General features: G+C 36.4%; 1 protein-coding gene across 1 annotated transcript in view; it reads left to right on the top strand.

The window, feature by feature from the left end:
• Positions 1–21856, top strand: part of CycA (cyclin A) — a 96286-nt gene that overhangs the window by 6955 nt on the left and 67475 nt on the right. The gene's annotated exons all lie outside the window — the stretch shown is intronic.

Here is a 21856-nt window from a genome sequence, read left to right as displayed (position 1 = left end):
AACACAGCTGTATGCACTGCTCTTCACCCTCACTTTTCTCAAAGCATCATTTTCTCCCCTTCCTTTGTAGGCTTATTTCCACTAAATTTATCATTATTCATATTATTGACTTATGAATAAATTAAACATACCACTTGATGCCTTTTTTTATGCTCTTAATATATACCCTGAATTGGTATATTTAGGGGTGGGGGTAAAAATTCATTTCTAACAAAAATGATTAGCCTATAATATTTGGAAAGAGCATAAAAAAAGGCATTGAGTGGTATGTTTACTTTATGCATAAGTTAACATACTTTATGTTACTTTATACTTTTTACTTTTACTTTATGTTACCTAGCATTCTGAAAAAATAGCAATGGGTTTTTGGACCACCCCTATCTTACTACAGCATAATGCAATGTGAGGACAGTAACAAGAACTATGCCTTCTTGGTCAAATTTCACCAATAAATTGTCAACATAAATTAAAAATGTGGTTTCTGTTTTGACAAGCAATTGAAAAGAAAAATTAGATTTAATATTTGTGATTTATAGAATAAACATCAGGCAATAAAAGTTACAATTTTTGAATCAGAAGAAAATCAGCTTTCTGTTAATATGTGAATAAAACTGAAATACTAAAAGGATATATACATCAAAACAGGATAATTGGTATTTTCAAAAAGAGGTCCTTGTAGGTAGGTCAATAAACTAATAATTTCAATTGTTTGATCTTGAATAAGTTTAATAAAAACCATATTAATGTATAGCTTAGATTATTAGGTTTTCTCTGATATATACAATTCTTCTCAATTCCTCTATGGTAACAAAATGTGAGGGTTTTAGTCTTACATAATTTTACTCAATTGGATACTATTTTTTTTTACCCTATAGTATCAGATTGTTCAGATAGATAGGAAACAAACTTACATTCATAGTTAGAATTGCATCCTGAATCCAAATTTAACATTAATTTACATTAGAAATGAACTTTGCCTCACCCCTATATATACCAATTCAGGGTGTATTATTTGCACATTAGGGGGGGGGGGGCTAAAGTTCAAACCTACCTCTATATTCAAAAATGCATCTTGAATCCAAATTTTAATTCATTTGTGTCAGAAATGAACTTTAATTCCCCCCCCCACCTATGGTGCAAATATATACCCTGAATTGTTATATATAGGGGTGGGGGTAAAGTTCATTTCCAGTGCAAATGAATGTTAAATTTGGATTCAGGATGCAATTCTGACTATAGAGATAAGTTGGTTTTTAGCTAGCTGAATAATCTATTAATATACATGTTACCCTGAGAAAGTGGGGTTAGGTCCAAGGTTGCTCTTAGGATAGAAATCAGATAGTAAACAAGAAATACACATTTGATAGTATAGGCTAATTAAAGTAGGCCTACACTAGATTTTGTATTTTTTGCTTTTTCCAACAAGTATCATGGTGAGTTTTCTGACAGTGTACACCTTCCCTCCCTGATGGCCCTCCTACATATAACCCTAGGAATAGCCTATTTAAAACACTAAAACAATGAAGTTCCTACTTTATAATTGTCATGTTTCTCTCCATTTTTTTCTTATTTTTAAAGCCATTTCAGATAATATTTTGGTAAATATTGCAATCAATCACCAGCAAAGGTTGAGTCAAGACTGCAAAAAAAAAAAAAAAAACAAAAAACAAAACATTTTTAAAAAAGAACCTTTGGTGTGTCACTAGATTCAATTAATAGAGAAATGTATTATCAGGACTATATATGGGTGGAATATATTGCCAGAAAAGACCATGATATTTGGAAAGAGCATAAAATACGCAATCTAGTGGACCTATCTTAAACATATTTCATTTAGAAGTGGACAACCACTAAACTGATACCAGAAGTAAGTATTTATGATTGTTTTAAACTATTTTTCAGGCTTTCTTGCCAAAGGTCTCAACTTTTACCAATTCACCATTCAGTTCCACAATCAATGCTCTTTCTTGATAAAACAACTACTGCCATCACAATTGCACCCCCCCCCCTCGTTCTTCTTCTTCTTCTTGTAATTCACTGCAGGCGGGCTATTCAGTTGGTACTATTTAGCCCTCTTCTTTTTGCTTCACTCTGTGGGCTACAGAGCTACTGTCTTGGTTGTCTCTTATTTATTAGATATTCTCAGATATCTTTCAGTAGATCTTTTGACTCAAGGAGTTCGAATATAAGATGATAGATGAGGGATCTGGTGGGATCTGGTGGGACTTTTTTTTTTGGATGAATTATAACCATTGACAATTGGAAAAAGCTTTAAACAAAAAAAAAAATAAAACAAGAAGGGAAAATAGAGTGATATAAAACCGTCTGCACTATACTATTGGGAGGAGAAACACCACAGTATAGCTCTGAGGATGAGTTGAGCAAGATTGGTTTGGTACAACTGCTGATTAGAAGCGATAATAATTCACAAGAATATATATTTAATTTTCTTATAAGGTTGCTGTTTCTGTTGTGGTCGTTGGGTCAGGTATATTTCTATGCTTTCTTCTTCTTCTATTTAAACAGAAGGCGGGCTTTTCAGTGATACTATTTAGCCCTTTTCCTTTTGCTTCACTCTGTGGGCTACAGAGCTACTGGCTTGATTGCCTCATGGTTATTAGATATTTTTAGATATCTTTCAGTAGATCTTTCGACTCTAGGAGTTCAATTATGAGTTGATAGATGTCGATTTATATGCTCTGTGTGCTGGTATAGTTGGCTAGGCTCTTGGCTGATAGTGAGACTTTGCAGTGTTTGAAGCATTTTAACAGTATACAAAGCAAGGTATGTTGTGCAGACGTCAGCATATTACATTCAAATAGGCAATGGTCTATTGTTTCATTATTCATATTACAATGCCTGCAAAGTGGGGACAGGGGAATTGAACCACTTGAATTAGAAAACTTATACGAGAATACAAGAAAATTTAGTCCATTTGTTCCAGAACAAATTCTATGATAAATTTTAGAAAGATACTTATTGGGAAAGGGGGAAAGGATAGAATTAATCTTATTAAAATTAATATCTGATAGCCTCCATCGGTAAATATCTCTAATCGGGATTGGTCTCCCACTTGGCTGGTCAATATTTATAGCAGTTTTTGCTATTTCATCAACCTGATGATTACCACTTATGCCAGAGTGGCTAGGAATATACTGAAAATAAGTTTTTATGCCACTTGAAGCAAGATTATCTATAATACTGAGACAATGATAAGTGTCAATATCCAACTTATACTGAGGAGCTGAGGCCAGCAACTCAAGGCTGGATAAAGAGTCGAAATATACAATAATATTGTTTGAATTTGCAACCAAAGGTTGGTTTTCCTTAATGTGTTCTAATGCCATGATTATGGCATTTAATTCAGCAGACATTATAGATAAATTATTATATAATCTCTCGCCCATTGCAATTTTCAGGTGAGGAAGAAAAATACCACTTGCAACCTTCTCATTCCTTTTTGACCCATCAACAAATATTTGGAAGTGATTTTTATAGGTAATTGTATTAAGTTCAGTAAATTTTTTCTGGACAAAAGCGATGGGGGTTAAATTTTAGTCCACTTTGAGAAATCAGTATTTATTATGGGACTTGACCAATTCCATGGAGGGGATTAGGGGAAAGAGGTTACAATAGACTTTGCTGGTACGGGGAACTTCTTCTGAATGTTGGCACACTCATTTGCAATGCCTCTATACACGGCTGGATTTCTTAACCAATTATGTAGGGTGTGTGAGCTATTTGATTCAATTTTTGTAAGATGTTTTCTCAAGAGAAAGCTAAGTCTCTCCCTTATTGTTGTTAATCCACTCTCCATAAGCAGAAACATAATGCTTGTGGGTTTCCTAAGACCAAATATGAGGCGTATTATATCATTTTGTGTTGTTTCAATTTTTTGCTTCTGGGTCTTTGCACATGCACCATATACGATGATATAAAACCGTCTGCACTATACTATGGGGAGGAGAAACACCACAGTATAGCCCTGAGGATGAATTGAGCAGGATTGGTTTGGTACAACTGCTGATTAGAAGCGATAATAATTCACAAGAATATATATTTAATTTTCTTATAAGGTTGCTGTTTCTGTTGTGGTCGTTGGGTCAGGTATATTTCTATGCTTTCTTCTTCTTCTATTTAAACAGCAGGCGGGCTTTTCACTGATACTATTTAGCCCTTTTCTATTTGCTTCACTCTGTGGGCTACAGAGCTACTGGCTTGATTACCTCATGTTTATTAGATAATTTCAGATCTCTTTCAGTAGATTTTTCGACTCTAGGAGTTCAATTATGAGTTGATAAATGTCGATTTCTATGCTCTGTGTGCTGGTATAGTTGGCTAGGCTCTTGGCTGATAGTGAGACTTTGCAGTGTTTGAAGCATTTTAACAGTATACAAAGCAAGGTATGTTGTGCAGACGTCAGCATATTACATTCAAATAGGCAATGGTCTATTGTTTCATTATTCATATTACAATGCCTGCAAAGAGGGGACAGGGGAATTGAACCACTTGAATTAGAAAACTTATACGAGAATACAAGAAAATTTAGTCCATTTGTTCCAGAACGAATTCTATGATAAATTTTAGAAAGATACTTATTGGGAAAGGGGGAAAGGATAGGATTAATCTTATTAAAATTAATATCTGATAGCCTCCATCGGTAAATATCTCTAATCGGGATTGTTCTCCCACTTGGCTGGTCAATATTTATAGCAGTTTTTGCTATTTCATCAACCTGATGATTACCACTTATACCAGAGTGGCTAGGAATATACTGAAAATAAGTTCTTATGCCACTTGAAGCAAGATTATTTATAATACTGAGACAATGATTAGTGTCAATATCCAACTTATACTGAGGAGCTGAGGCCAGCAACTCAAGGCTGGATAAAGAGTCGAATTATACAATAATATTGTTTGAATTTGCAATCAAAGGTTGGTTTTCCTTAAGGTGTTCTAAAGCCATGATTATGACATTTAATTCAGCAGACATTATAGATAAATTATTATATAATCTCTCGCCCATTGCAATTTTCAGGTGAGGAAGAAAAATACCACTTGCAACCTTCTAATTCATTTTTGACCCATCAACAAATATTTGGAAGTGATTTTTATAGGTAATTGTATTAAGTTCAGCAAATTTTTTCTGGACAAAAGCGAAGGGGGTTACATCTTTAGTCCACTTTAAGAAATCAGTATTTAATATCGGACTTGACCAATTCCCTGGGAGGGATTACGGGAAAATGGGTGCAATCGACTCTGCTGGTACGAGGAGCTTCTTCTGAATGTTGGCACAATCATTTGCAATGCCTCTATACATGGCTGGATTTCTTAACCAATTATGTAGGGTGTGTGAGCTATTTGATTCAATTTTTGTAAGATGTTTTCTCAAGAGAAAGCTAAGTCTCTCCCTTATTGTTGTTAATCCACTCTCCATAAGCAGAAACATAATGCTTGTGGGTTTCCTAAGACCAAATATGAGGCGTATTATATAATTTTGTGTTGTTTCAATTTTTTGCTTCTGGGTCTTTGCACATGCACCATATACGATGACTAATGGACAATTCTTCTGGGATTGGTATGTTTTGAGGGGCGTCTTTGGGCTGAAAAACCTCTTCCTAGCTAATTTATCTATTATGGGCTGCCTCCCCGTAGTAGCATAATATTTGTAGACATGAATATATAATGAGTCGGAGGTAATAGGGTTGAGACTGTCTGTGCAGGATTTCGACTCTTGTTGATAGAAGAGCTTCGCCAAGTGCTGAAAACCATGTTGTGACCAAGATGGGCCCAGGATTGCACAAAGCCTCCATTCATGGAGGTCCCAGGGACTTCTTGCTGTCCGGTCCTAAGCCGGCTTAAGCACTTCTGTGTAGACTTGAGAAGATATGTGATCCCCGTCCTGCACTGGTATCCGGGATCATTGCTTTTCCTGAGGCAAAAAAAATTTCAATGATTTAAAGAACATGAACATTGGAACTTGGAATGTTACGACATTAAAAAATGACTATCGTATCGATCTTTTGACTGACGAATTCAGACGATTCGAACTGGATTTATTAGGAGTTTCAAAAACTCATATCCCAGGGGTAGGAAGCATGAAATTAGGTGATATAGAATTTGTTTACTCAGGCAGGAAGGATGGGGTACATAGACAAGGAGTAGGGCTCATGATGAATAAGGAAGCTGCTACGTCTTGTTTAGGCTGGGAAGGTATTACTAATAGAATACTGATTGCTCATTTTATGACTAGAAAGTTCAGGGTATCAGTTATAGTAGTATACGCCCCTGTAGAACCGACTGATGGAGATACTAGTGACTCAGATGAATTTTACTTACAGTTACAGGAGCAAATAGACAAGGTCCCAGGTAGAAATATGATGTTATTGATGGGAGATTTTAACGCCCAGGTTGGTAGAAATAAGGATAGATGGTATCCCAGCTTAGGTAAATTTGGTGTAGGAAAAGAAAACAGTAATGGATACAGACTTTTGCAATTTTGTAGGTATAACAATCTAGTTATAACCAATACGGTGTTTGGTCATAAAATGGCTCATAAGCTAACATGGTATTCACGTGATGGTAAGACAGCAAACCTTATTGATTATGTTATAGTAAACCGAAGACTGGCAGGATCTATTCATGATACTAGGGCATATCGGAGTGCTGTTATAGATGTTGAAAGTAAAGATCACCATCTAGTAGTGTCAAGGGTTAATTTAAAGCTGAAATATCGGAAGGGTAATTACCTCCCGAGAAGTTATGATGTTAGTAGACTCCAGGATGAGAATTTGAGAGAAACTTTCCAGGGACAGTTGAATACTAAACTTGAGAGTTTAAATTTTGATAATGTGGAAGATGGTTGGAATAATTTTAGAAAAATAATTTGTGAAGTTGCTGAAGGTGTATTAGGGAAGAAAGCTAGAACTGCAACTAAGAATATTAGTGAAAAAGCTTTATGTTTAATAGAAAGGAGAAATGACTTGTACAAGAATTATCTGAGTGATAGATCGCATTGAAAACAAAAGAAATGTAAAGAAAGTGGAGAAAGCATTGAAATATGAACTAAGGAGGTGTGAAGTGGAGGCCATGGATAAAATTGCCGAAGATTTATAAGATGCAGCTAGACGGCATAATAGTAAAATATTGTACTGGCACGTTAACAAATTGAGAGGTAGTAGTCAATCCGGACTTGTCCCAGCTAAAGATAGGAAAGGGGTGGCAATTAGCAATAAGGAAAAAGCTAAAGCGAGATGGGCCGAACATTTTGAGAATTTGCTTAACCGAGATAGAGTTGCAGGAAAAAATATTGAGGAAAATGAAAAAGTTTGTGATACCTTGGATGTGAAGGAAGATTTGTTTTGTGAGGAGGAATTAGCAACAGTACTACAAGTATTAAAGAATAATGAGGCTCCAGGTGCTGATTAGGTAGTAAATGAGTTTCTTAAATATGGTGGCTCTGAGGTTAGAAATAAGTTATTGATGATTATGAATATGATTTTTGAAAAAGGGGAAGTACCTAACGATTTTAGGAAAACCTTAATTAAGCCACTTTATAAGAAGGGTGATAAAAGTGAGTGTGGTAATTATCGAGGCATTAGTCTGGTCTCTGTAGGTAGCAAATTGCTTAGTAATATGATACTTTTTAGACTGAGAGATGCAGTAGACAAAGTTTTAAGAGAAGAGCAGTGCTGTTTTAGAATATTTAGAGGATGTGTTGACCAAATTTACACTATTATGTTAATAATTGAGAATTGCCTTAGTTTTAAAACACCTTTGGTCCTCAGTTTTATAGATTATGAGCAAGCGTTCGATTCTATTGATAGAGGAGCTTTAGTTAAGGTTTTATCCTTGTATGGTATACCAGACAAATACATTAAAGTGATTAGTGCTATGTACGAGAATAACACTGCTACGGTTAAGGTAGGAAATGAGGTTAGCAGCTGGTTTTGTATTAAATCAGGAGTTAAGCAGGATTGTGTTCTATCCCCCTTTATATGGATTATTTTGATGGACTTTGTTTTAAGGAGCACAGGAAAGGCAATGAGAGACCACGGAATTAAATGGGTAGGAAAATGTCTCCTGGACTTGGATTATGCTGATGATTTAAGCATCCTAGATGAAAGTGTGAGCAAAATGAATGAAGTTTTAGAGGTTTTGCGAGTTCAGGGTGCTAGTGTTGGTTTGAAAATTAATGTTCGGAAGACTAAGTCACTAAGGCTAGGAATAAGTGAAGATGAAAAGTTGACTTTGGGTGATGAAAAGATTTATCAGGTGGGCAGATTCACTTACCTTTGTAGTATTATTAGTAAAGAGGGTAAGAACAGTGAAGATGCTAAAAATAGAATAGCCAAGGCTCAGGGTGTTTTTTCACAGTTAAAAAAAGTCTGGAAGAATAGGAAGATAATTCTGCAAACCAAGATTAGAATCTTAGTAGCTACAGTGATGACAGTGGTCAAATATGGCTCTTAAGCATGGACGCTTCGAAAAGCGGATGAAGATTTACTAAATGTTTTCCAGAGAAATTGCTTAAGGATGTTCTGGGTACCCGGCTGACTGACCATATTTCAAACAATAGGCTATATGAAAAATATGGTTCAATACCGCTCTCTAGGTCTATAATGAAAGAAAAGTTGAGGTGGTTAGGGCATGTTGTGCGGATGATAGATGACAGATTGCCAAAGATTGTTTTTTTCGGCCAACCATCTAGGGCTAAACGGAAAGCAGGTCGTCCCCGTCTGGGTTGGGAGGAAGTCATCAAGAAAGATTTGAAAGAAATGGGAACTTCGTGGGCGGGTGTAAAAAGGGAGGCTTTGAATAGATTGGGGTGGAGGAGGAGCATGCGTAGCTGTGTTGGCCTCAGGTGGCTTGGTGCTGCGATGAGTTGTTAGTAGTAGTAGTAGTAGGTAGGTGCAATGGGCAAATCTGAATGTTGAGAGAATTTTTCAAATTGGAACAGTGCCTTTTGCAGATTTGACTGTGCTATCTCAAATGTATTGCCAGATGACCATAGCACCAGATCGTCAGCATATTGTAGGTTCGTGTGGGGTAGGTTCATGTCCCAGAGATATAGGGCAAACAGGAGGCAACTGAGGACTGCTCCCTGAGGTAGGCCTTTGGCTGTTGTCTTTTGGGGTGAAGAGGCTGAACCAACACAAACAATGAAACTTCGCACTTCTATGAAGGATTTTATAAAGGATACTAACTTGGGGGGTAGTCCAAGGTTTGCAAGTTTGTTTAAAAGGATTTGGTGGTTGACATTGTCATATGCCCCTTCAAAATCTAGGAAAGCTGCAACTAGGACATTATTTTTTGAGAATGATTCATTTATTGCATTTATTAGCAAAATGAAAGTATCTGTCTAGCAGTGGTGTTTCCTGAATCCAGTTTGAGTGTGAGGGATCATATTGTTTTTTTCAACAAACCAGAGGAGTCTGTGATAGATCATTTTCTCCATTATTTTCCCCATCACAGGAGTAATCATTATGGGCCTATAGGACTCAGGGTTCTCTTTGGGTTTATTTTTCTTTAGGGTTGGTAGGAGGGACGAACATTTCCATATATTGGGGAACTTAGAAGATGCCCAAGCGTGATTAAAACAATTTAGCAGTTCTTGTTTGCATGAAGGGGGGAGATTCTATATCCATGTAGGGTGTATATTGTCATAGCTGCCGCTAGTTTTGGTCCTAATATGATGTACTGCATTATTCATTTCCTGGAGTGAAAATGGACTAATTATATCCTCGGATCCTGGGCGTGGTTGGTAACTTGGGTTCATAGGAATTTGGGACATTTTGCTTCGATTATTTGATGTTAGCTTGTTAACAAAAAGAGTTGCAAAGAGCTTAGATTTTTCATTATCATTGTCATAATGGGTATTATTATGTATAAGCTCATTCTGGAGTGGGTTGGGGGAACTCTTTTTCCCACAGATGTGGCTTATGACTTTATGTATAATTGGCTCATGTGTTTCTCCGGAAAGATTATTTGTAAAATTATTCATGTAATTATACTTAGCATCTATTATAGTCCTTTTTAGAGTAGATTCTGCTTGTAATTTTTTTAAATATATACTAGGTGATGGTTTTTTTACGAATTCTGTCCTAGCTGGCTTTTTTATTCTCCATTTCTTTTGGCACTCATTTGTCCACCATGCTTTAGGAATGTGTTTAGGGAAGGTTTTCTTGGGTGTTGTCCTGGGGGTAGCATGATTAGCTGTATTTATTAGTAAAGATGTCAATACTTCAGCATGTGTGTCAACTGTTGGGTTTGAAATGTATGAATTTTGGGTGAAACTTGTGATTTCATCATTTAGCTTATTTTGGAACATAGACCAATTTGCTTTAGTGTTGATATATTTGGAGGTATGTGGTAGAGTTTCAGCAAGTTCATTTAGGGAGCACACTATAGCAAAGTGGTCAGTACATAGACTATCAATTTTATTTATATAAATTTTATTCAAAATATTTAATGACACAATTTGTAGGTAAATTGTTGAGAATCTGCCACTTTTGGGGTTGAAATAAGTTTTCAGGTTTGGAGGGGTAGCAACAGCTAATTCATTATTATTTGAAGTCATATACTCAATCAATTTACCACCTTTATTTGCTGGTTTATTCCCCCACAAAAGGCTGTGGGCATTGAAATCTCCACAAATAATGATATTTTTTAACATATTAGAATTATTTATATAATTAAAGAAATCCATGGCATCTGTAGTTTGGCCATTAGGGTTATAAAAGCTTATTATGTAGGTTTTTATATTATTCAGCCAAACACTGATACCAATTGCATCAACATCATTAGCAAAATCTGGAAAATTGATGCCACAGAAATTTATATTATTTTTAACTAATAGAGCTACACCACCTCCTTTTCTCTCTGATGATCTATCCTTTCTCAGGATAGTATATCCCAGAGAATTAATTTGTTGATTTTGGGTTAAATGAGTTTCCTGGAGGCAAGCAATATTAATGGAATTATTATTCATAAAAGATATTAGTTCTTTTAGTTTATTTTCTGTGAGTGATCTTATGTTCCACTGGAGTATTGATATGTGTTGTGTTGTTGATTTATTTTTCATATGACTGTGTATCAATGTTCAGCTTTGTTAAAAGTAAAGCAAGATCTTTTTTTGCTTGAATGAACATATCCTCGGTAATGTAAGCTTTTGCCGATTCTGCAATGATTCTTGTTTCCTGTACTTGATGTATGTTCATGGCCTGAACTGCATTACTGTTTAGAATGAATAAGCATATATTTGGGGATTGCATGTTTGGTTGTGCATCCTGTTTGTCAGTTAAGGAATTAATTCCTGGTAATGTTTCTGGTTTGTTTCTTCTTGGGAGGGGGGGCAAGGCTGAACTCATCTCACCGGACAAGGAGGCTTGTTGACTTGGTGATTGCTTCTGATAGGGATGTGAGCTAGGGGGCTTAGAAGATTGTGTTTTATACAGGGTACTGGATGCAGTGGGGGTGTTTGACTTGGGGGTTTCGGTTCGTTTCATTATGGGCTTTATTTGGTATTGTTGGGCAGCATTTGCTTCCATTGCTGCAAAAGGGTATGGGATGGCCTTCTCTGTTACTATTTGGAGTATTAGAGCTCTTTTCTTATATGCAGGTCATAGTGATTTATTTGTAGATTCATGTGGGCCTTTGCAATTGATACATGTAGGATGAGTGTTGTTGCAAGTTGTCAACTCTTTAGGATGGTATGCTTTACAATTACTACACTCTAGGAGAATTCCATTGCATTTTTTGTTGTGTGTCCCAGTTTGAGACACTTCTGACACTGGATAGGCTTAGGTTTGTATTCCTTGTGTGGTTTGATTTGCCCAAATAAAAATAACTTCTGGGATACTAATTTTTTCCTCCAGTGTGAATATGAAGGATCTACTAGTTTTTAGGACATTAGAGTTAGGTTTGCCAAGTTGGGTAACATCTTCAACTAGGATTGAGTTGCCAGCCCTATCTGAGACCCCTTCTTTTAACTCCTGAATGGATATCTCTGGGGGAATATTATAAACTACTATTTTTGTTGGTGATTGTTTTGGGTTCCATTTACATGCATTAATTGGGGTATTCAGAAGGGATTTTAGATTAATTATTGTGTCTGCTGATTTCTGATCTTGGAAAGCTATTAGCAGAGATCCATCACGATTAATATTAACAGAGAACATTGATTTTATCAATTTGAAAATTGCAACTCTTATTGCAGTAATCATTTTTATTTCAAAGGGGGTAGTAGGAGTAATTTTAAGGTAAATTCCTAAGTTTTTTTGAGGTAGGATCTTGGGCAAGGAGAGGGGAAATGCTTCTGATCGGGGAGATTTTTTTCCTTTTTTTAGAGCTTCTAGAGAGGACCTCTTGAAACCCATCATCATCATTTATGGTGACATTAGCCCCTACACTTATCAGTGTCTTCTTCTCAGAATTTAAGGTATCCTTTGGACTTTGAGATAGACTGCTTGACCAGCCAAAATTGGTATGCCTTTTACTGTTATTTGAGGTGGGATCTGAGGGGACTTTTTTTTGGAGAAGTTCCAATCGTTACCTATTGGAAAAAGCTTTGAACAAAAAAAAAACTAAAACAAGAAGGGATATAGAATGATATCAAACCGTCTGCACTATACTATTGGGAGGAGAAACACCACAGTATAGCCCTGAGGATGAATTGAGCAGGATTGGTTCGGTACAACTGCTGATTAAATGCGATAATATTTTACAAGAAAATGTATTTTAAATTTCTTATAAAGTTGCTGCTGTGATTGTGTGATAATGCTACCACGCTATGTACAAATTTGGCTGTTTTCTTCTTCTTCTAATTCACAGCAGGCGGGCTATTCAGTTAGTACTATTTAGCCCTTTTCTTTTTGCTTCACTCTGTGGGCTACAGAGCTACTGGCTTGGTCGTCTCTTATTTATTAGATATTCTCAGATATCTTTCAGTAGATCTTTTGACTCAAGGAGTTCAAATATAAGATGATAGATATCGATTTCTGTGCTCTGTGTGCAGGTATAGTTGGCTAGGCTCTTGGCTGATAGTGAGATTTTGCGGTGTTTGAAGCATTTTAACAGTTTACAAAGCAAGGTATGTTGTGCAGACGTCAGCATATTACATTCAAATAGGCAATGGTCAATTGTTTCATTATTCATATTACAATGCCTGCAAAGAGGGGACAGGGGAATTGAACCACTTGAATTAGAAAACTTATATGAGAATGCAAGGAAATTTAGTCCATTTGTTCCAGAACGAATTCTATGATACATTTTAGAAAGATACTTATTGGGAAAGGGGGAAATTTAATCTTATTAAATTAATATCTGATAGCCTCCATCGGTAAATATCTCTAATTGGGATTGGTCTCCCACTTGGCTGGTCAATATTTATAGCATTTTATAGCAACTTATATTGAGGAGCTGAGGCCAGCAACTCAAGGCTTGATAGAGAGTCGGAATATATGATAATATTATTTGAATTTGCAATCAAAGGTTGGTTTTCCTTAAGGGGTTCTATTGCCATGATTATGGCATTTAACTCAGCAGACATTATAGATAAATTATTATATAATCTCTCCCCCATAGCAATTTTCAGGTGAGGAAGAAAAATACCACTTGCAACCTTCTCATTCATTTTTGACCCATCAACAAATATTTGGAAGTGATTTTTATAGGTAATTGTATTAAGTTCTGCAAATTTTTTCTGGACAAAAGCAATGGGGGTTAAATCTTTGTTCCACTTTGAGAACTCATTATTTATTATGGGAATTGACCAATTCCATGGAGGGGATTGGGGGAAAGTGGGTGCAATAGTCTTTGCTGGTACGGGGAACTTCTTCTGAATATTGAAATACTCATCTGCTATGCCTCTTTAAATGGCTGGATTTCTTAACCAATTATGTAGTGTGTGTGAGCTATTTGATTCAATTTTTTTAAGATGTTTTGTCAAGAGAAAGCTACGTCTCTCCCTTATTATTGCTAATCCACTCTCCATAAGCAGAAACTTGTTGCTTTGGGGTTTCCTAAGACCAAATATGAGACGTATTATATCATTTCGTGTTGTTTCAATTTTTGCATCTGGGTCTTTGCACATGCACCATAGACGATGAGCCCATAGTCAATATGGGGTCTTATAAGTGATTTATAAAACTGGAATAAGGTTTTCTCCTGACAGCCCCAGGGTGTGGAAAGAAGTCTTTTTAGTATATTTGTTTTTCTATAGCATTTTTTTATTGTGTTTGAAATGTGGAGGTGGAAATTAAGTTTTTGGTTAAGCATGAGACCTAGGTAATTAATATGATTATCTTCTGGAATAGTTGTTTTATTTAGGGTTAGTTTTGCATGAACATGGTTTCGCTTCCGTTGAAATTGGATTATTTTTGACTTGGTGGGTGCAATGGGTAAATCTGAATGTTGAGAGAATTTTTCAAACTGGAAAAGTGACTTTTGCAGATTTGACTGTGCTATCTGAAAGGTGTTGCCAGAGACCATAGCACCAGATCATCAGCATATTGTAGATTCGTGTGGGGTAGGTTCATGTCCCAGAGATATAGGGCAATTAGGAGGCAACTGAGGACTGCTCCCTGAGGTAGGCCTTTGGTTATTGTCTATTGGGGTGAAGAGGCTGAACCAACACAAACGATGAAACTTCGCACTTCTATGAAGGATTTAATAAAAGATACTAGCTTAGGGGGTACTCCAAGGTTTGCAAGTTTGTTTAAAAGGATTTGGTGGCTCACATTGTCATATGCCCCTTCAAAATCTAGGAAAGCTGCAACTAGGATATTATTTTTTGAGAAAGATTCATTGATTGCATTTGTTACAAAAATGAAAGCATCTGTTGAGGAGTGGTGTTTCCTGAATCCAGTTTGAGTGTGAGGGATCATATTATTTTTCCCAACAAACCAGAGGAGTCTGTGATAGATCATTTTCTCCATTATTTTCCCCATCACAGGAGTAAATCATTATGGACCTATAAGACTCAGGGTTCTCTTTGGGTTTATTTTTCTTTAGGGTTGGTAGGAGGGACGAACATTTCCATATATTGAGGAACATTAGAAGATGCCCAAGCGTGATTATAACAATTTAGCAGTTCTTGTTTGTATGAAGGTGTGAGATTCTTTATCCATGTAGGGTGTATATTGTCATAGCTTCCGCTAGTTTTGGTCCTAATATGATGTATTGCATTATTCAATTCCTGGATTTAAAATGGATTAGTTATATACTCGGATCCTGGGTGTGGTTGGTAACTTGGGTTCATAGGAATTGGGGACAGTTTGCTTTGATTATTTGATGTTAGCTTATTAACAAAAAGAGTTGCAAATAGGTTAGCTTTTTCATTATCATTGTCATAATGGGTATTATTATGTATAAGTTAATACAGGAGTGGGCTAGGGGAAGTCTTTTTCCCACAGATGTGGCTTATGACTTTATGTATAATTGGCTCATGTGTTTCTCTGGAGAGATTATTTGCAAAATTATTCCAGTATTTATATTTAGCATCTATGATAGTCCTTTTTAGATTAGATTCTGCTTGTAATTTTTTTAACACGTAGTAGGTGATGGTTTTTTTTTGAATTCTGTCCTAGCTGCCTTTTTTATTCTCCATTTATTTGGGCACTCATTTGTCCACCATGCTTTAGAAATTTGTTTGGGGAATGTTTTCTTAGGTGTTGACCTGGGGATAGCATGATTAGCTGTATTTATTAGTAAAGATGTCAAGGCTTCAACATGGGTGTCAACTGTTGTGTTAGAAATGCTTGAACTTTGGGTGTAACTTGTAATTTCATCATTTAGCTTATTTTGGAACATAGAACAATTTGCTTTAGTGTTGATATATTTGGAGGTATGAGATAAACTTTCAGCAGGTTTATTTAGGGAGCAAACTATAGCAAAGTGGTCAGTACATAGACTATCAATTTTATTTATGTAAATTTTATTCAAAAAATTTAATGACACAATTTGTAGGTAAGTTGTGGAGAATCTGCCACTTTTGGGGTTGAAATATGTATTCAGGTTTGGAGGGGTAGCAACAGCTAATTCATTATTATTTGAAGTCATATGCTCAAGGAATTTACCAGCTTTATTTGCTGGTTTATTCCCCCACAAAAGGCTGTGGGCCTTGAGATCTCCACAAATAATGATATTTTTTGACATATTAGAATTATTTATATAATTAAAGAAATCATTGGCATCTGTAGTTTGGCCATTAGGGTTATAAAAGCTTATTATGTAGGTTTTTAAATTATTCAGCCAAACACTGATACCAATTGCATCAACATCATTTGCATAATCTGGAAAATTGATGCCACAGAATTTTGTATTATTTTTAACTAACAAAGCTACCCCACCTCCTTTTCTCTCTGAAGATCTATCCTTTCTGAGGATAGTATATTCCAGAGACTTAATTTGTTGATTTTGGGTTAAATGAGTTTCCTGGAGACAAGCAATATTAATGTGATTATTATTCATAAAAGATATTAGTTCTTTTAGCTTATTTTCTGTGAGTGATCTTACATTCCACTGGAGTATTGATATATGTTGTGTTGTTGATTTATTCTTCATATGACTGTGTATCAATGTTCAGCTTTGTTAAAAGTAAAGCAAGATCTTTTTTTGCTTGAATGAGCATATCATCTGGGATGCTGATTTTTGCCAATTCTGCAATGATTTTTGTTTTCTGTAGTTGATGTATGTTCATGGCCTGAACTGCATCACAGTTTAGAATGAATAAGGATATATTTGGGGATTGCATTTTGGTTGTGCATCCTATTTTTCAGTTAAGGGATTAATTCCTGGTAGTGTTTCTGGTTTGTTTCTTCTTGGGAGGGGGTGCCAGGCTGACCTCATCTTACCGGACAACGAGGCTTGTTGACTTGGTGATTCCTTCTAATAGGGATTTGAGCTAGGGGGCTTAGAAGATGGTGTTGTATATGGGGTGCTTGATGCATTGGGAGCATTTGACTTTGGGGTTCTGGTTGGTTTCATTACAGGCTTTATTTGGTATTGTTGGGCAGCATTTGCTTCCATTGCTGAAAAGGGGTATAGGATGGACTTCTCTGTTGATATTTGGAGTGTTAGAGCTCTTTTCTTGTATGCAGGGCATAATGATTTATTTGTAGATTCATGTGGGCCTTTGCAATTGATTCATGTAGGCTGAGTGTTGTTGCAAGTTGTCAACTCTTTAGGATGGAAAGCTTTACAATTACTACACTCTCGAAGAATTTCATTGCATTTGTTTGTTTTGTGTCCCAGTTTGAGACACTTCTGACACTGGATAGGCTTTGGTTTGTATTCCTTGTGTGGTTTGATTTGCCCAAATAGGAATAATTTTTCTGGAATATTAATTTTTTCCTTATGTGTGAATAAGAAAGATCTACTAGTTTTTAGGCCATTAGAGTTAGGTTTGCCAAGTTGGGTAACATCTTCAACTGGGATTGAGTTTCCAGCCCTATCTGAGAGCCCTTCTTTTAACTCCTGAGTGGATATCTCTGGGGGAACATTATAAACTACTATTTTTGTTGGTGATTGTCTTGGGTTCCAATTAGATGCAATAATTGGAGTATTCAGAAGGGATTTTAGGGTAATTATTGTATCTGCTGATTTCTGATCTTCTACAGCTATTAGCAGAGATCCATCACGGTTAATATTAAGAGAGAATATTGATTTTAGCAATTTAAAAATTGCAACTCTTATTGCAGTGACCATTTTTATTTCAAAGGGGGTAGTGGGAGTAATTTTAAGGTAAATTCCTAAGTTTTTGGAGGGAGGATCTTGGGCAGGGAGAGGGGAAATGCTTTTAATTGGGGACATTTTTTTCCTTTTTTTAGAGCTTCTAGAGAGGACCTCTTGAAACCCATTATCATCATTTATGGTTACATTAGCCCCTACACTTATCATTGTCCTATTCTCCGGATTGGAGCTATCATTTGAACTTTGAGATAGTGTGATTGACCCGCAAATTTGAGTATCCTTCACTATGTCACTTTCACTGGAACTTGTTTTGGGATCTAGTGGGACTTTTTTTTGGAGGACTTATGAACATTGCCTATTGGGCAGAGCTTTAAACAAAAAAAACTAAAACAAGAAGGGAAATAGAATGATATCAAACCGTCTGCACTATACTATGGGGAGGAGAAACACCACAGTTCCACCACATCCCTGAGTATGAGTTGAGCAGGATTGGTTTGGTACAACTGCTGATTAGAAGCGATAATAATTCACAAGAAAATATATTTTAATTTTCTTATAGAGTTGCTGCTGTTGATTGTGAAAGTGTCTTTCAGTTTCTCATGGCATGGATCTGATTTTTAAATCAACTTGTTTATTAGTGGTTTTGTGGATTTGCTCTTATTTTTCTGCTTATTCCTCAGCAGTATTTGGCTTGTAATTCTAAACATAGCCAATTTAAAAGAAACCAAATTTTTGGATATAGGTTAGGGCTATTTCTGGCCCATATAGGGGTAGGAGAGAGGGGGTAACAGCATTGATTATTTGGTAATTCTACACCTTTTCTCTTATTTTAAAGGAAATACAATGATAATAAAAAAGTAGGACTGTTCAAAACTGTTTAACAAATATAATGGTCACTACCATTAAAATGCATCCCATCCCCCCTCCGAATTGACCAGATATAACCTTTTGCTGTCTACAGAGCTTTGGTGATTTTCTTTTTATCTTGTTATGAACCATCTATTGACTAGATCTATTGACTAACTGTTATGAACATTGAATAGAAAATTGACTGGCATGTTTCATTTTTTCCTATCTGATTTCTTTACTGTAATCTTAATCAAAAGCCTAATTAAGCTATATATTTTTGGACAGCTTACTGTTTGACATGTGGCATCAAATGACAACCCAAATCTATCCTTAGACATTTTGCATTCAAGCATTAAACAAATCTTCTTTTGTTTGTTGAAGTGCCACATTTCAGAGCCATACTCAATCACTGTCATGATCATGGCTTCTACAAAATCTAAATCTAGGAAAGTTTTTCCTCCTCATTTGATACCACCAGGGACATAGCTCCAGCATTTTTATTGGGGGGGGGGCAAGAGGAGTCTACATCCAGAGTGTAAAGGTGCTTGGACAAAAAGGAACATAGCTAAGTATAAAATACCAAGTGTAATTAGTCTATTTTCAAAAGGCGTTTTAAGTAGTCTCATAATGCCTAGAGTAAGTAGAGCAGGTAAAGAGAGTAAATATTATGGCTAGAGGACAAATGAAGAACCTGGACCATCAAACATGACAAGACCAATCTGAGCAGCTGAGGTAAAGGGTATTGAAAAAAAGTCTAAAGTAATGAAAATGAAGAAGAAAGAGATATACAGTCAGAATACTTGCATCAGAAAAAATTATGTTGTGTCAAAAACAAAAGTGAAGAACAGAGAAATATCTAGTTTGAAGATAATTGGCAGCAAGAATTAAAAGAAGTCAAAACAAAAGTGAAGATCAAAGTAATATGCAGTTACAATACATGCAACAACAAGGAGTTGAACAAATAAGAAATGAAAGTGAAGAACAAAGAATTATGCAGCTAAAAGATATGCCACAGCAAGAACAAAGGAATATGCCACTAGAATATAAGTGGCAGCAAATATGACTGGGACATACTGCCTTTAAGTATAACTTCCCCCCCCCCTCCAATGATACCACTGGATACCATATTCTTTTAGTGATTTTTACAACCAGTGATTCAATATGATGATCCACAAGAAGAAGAAAAAATATACACATGACCATCTTTCTCAGGAAAAGAAAAATTTTTTAAATCTTGTTGATGGGAGCTAGAAATTTCCACTCAAATGATATTGGTCAATGCAAGTTTTATGATGCAATATTCACCATGACTGCACCTTTTTTTGGTGATGGTTTCCCTTTTATTTATTTATGCGAAGTTTATTATAATAATTATTTCTTATTGATAGCCTAAATTTAGACTAAGTACATTTAGAATGCTCATAAAAAGTAGATTTTAAATTGTAGGCTGTACACTCTGTAACAAGATTTTCTTTTTACAATTTTGGTTTCTATTGACTGATTGGTCTTTGCTTAGAAAGGGCGCTACAACTTTAAGTCTTTGTTCAAATTATCCCTCTCTCAATATTCTCCAAACAAAATTGCTTTTATCACTCTGCAGCAAGTGATAAAAAAGGTGCTGGAGTTTGGACTGAAGGCATACATAGGTTTTGACATGTTATAATGCTGCTTTTGACTCTGTAAATAAGAACTCACTGTGGCTCATGCTCAGAACAACTGGTCTGCCTCAAGTACCGCTGTTTATCTGAGAATAGAAACAGAAAGATGTATCCATGGCCGTCTTTCTAAAAAAAAGATGCAAAGTTTCGTGTTTCTGCATGCAGAAGCTTACTAAAGGTGTTTTTGGGGCACTGTATATACATCTACATGAACTTACTTCCAAGGAACCCACCTCAGCCAGCCTCATAGTTGCTCCTGATGGATTCCCTTTACTAGATGAAACAGCCCAGCTTGAGGGATGGAAAGATCACTTCTCTACCCGCACCCAGTTGCTGTTGAGTTGCTGCTGGGTTCCTGAAGAATGGGGGTCCTGCCTTGCTGCTCTGGTTCCAAACACTGTTCTGCATAGTTCTGGCACACAGATATCATTCCAAAGGATTGGCAGGCTGAAATAATTCTGTCATTATGGAAAGGAAAAGGATCCAGTATCCAATACTTTAACTACTGAGGCATAATGTTGCTCTCCATACCTGCTAAACTGTTTACAATGACCCACATCCACAGGTGCTTCAGTATACTTCAAAGAATAAAAAAAAAACATGATTCATGCCAGGCTGTTCCACAAGCAAACAGATATTCACTCTGCAGCAATTGATAAAAAAGATGCTGGAGTTTTGACTGAAGGCATACACAGGTTTTGACATGTTATAATGCTGCTTTTGACTCTGTAAATAAGAACTCACTGTGGCTCATGCTCAGAACAACTGGTCTGCCTCAAGTACCGCTTTTTTTCTGAGAAACTGTGTAAACTAACATCAAGCTGTGTACAAGTCAACAGGAAACATAGCCAGCCATTCAAAATTTGTACAGGAGTTTGGCAGGGATGTGCTGTAGCGCCATAACTACTTAATTGCGTCATTGACTGCCTGACGACGAGGACGACTACCCGACTGAACTTCGGCCTGAAGTTCGATGACAGACGTTTGAGCAATGGTGACTTCGCTGATGGCACTCACAACAAACACCATCCAAGAACTTGGTGTAGTGCTGACCGTCATGAGAGAAGAACCTATCAAAGTTGGGCTTAACATCAGCTGTAGTAAAACGAAAATCATGTTTATTGATCCACACCATCTCAACAACCCCCTCCTGCTGTCAAAGTAAGTCAAAACCAAGAAACAGTCGTGAAGGGCTGCATGTACCTTGGCTCAACTCTGCCAAGTAATTGATCAATCAAGAGAGAAGTCAGCACATGAATTGCCTAGGCAACTTCCATCCTAGGGAGACTCACAAGATTTGGCGCAACCCTGTTGACAACCGCCTCAGAAAGATGTGGATATTTAATGCATGTGCAAGCTCCATCCTACTAAACAGCACAGAAACTTGGCTAACAACCATCACAACTTTAAGGAATCTGGATGCAACTCAACCCAAAGGACTTCAAAAGGTAGAGGGACATTGCTGGTATCATTTTATTAGTGCCGCCAACCTCCTGTTCTGTGCAATGAATTTTCCATTCTTCCTGCAAATTGTGCAAACTTTGCTGGGGCCATCCCCAAATGCTAGAAGAAACGTCACCTACGTTTCTCCCTGTTGCATCACCTACGATTCTAATTCAATGGCTGCCAGGCGGTAGCGACCACATGGTCATCCAAGA

Source organism: Artemia sp. Qi Xiang Cuo, chromosome 4, assembly GCF_049724085.1.
Source record: "Artemia sp. Qi Xiang Cuo chromosome 4, ASM4972408v1, whole genome shotgun sequence".
Classification (NCBI taxonomy): domain Eukaryota; kingdom Metazoa; phylum Arthropoda; class Branchiopoda; order Anostraca; family Artemiidae; genus Artemia; species Artemia sp. Qi Xiang Cuo.
Note: the sequence above shows the minus strand (reverse complement) of the source record. Positions and strands in the feature narration are given on the sequence as shown.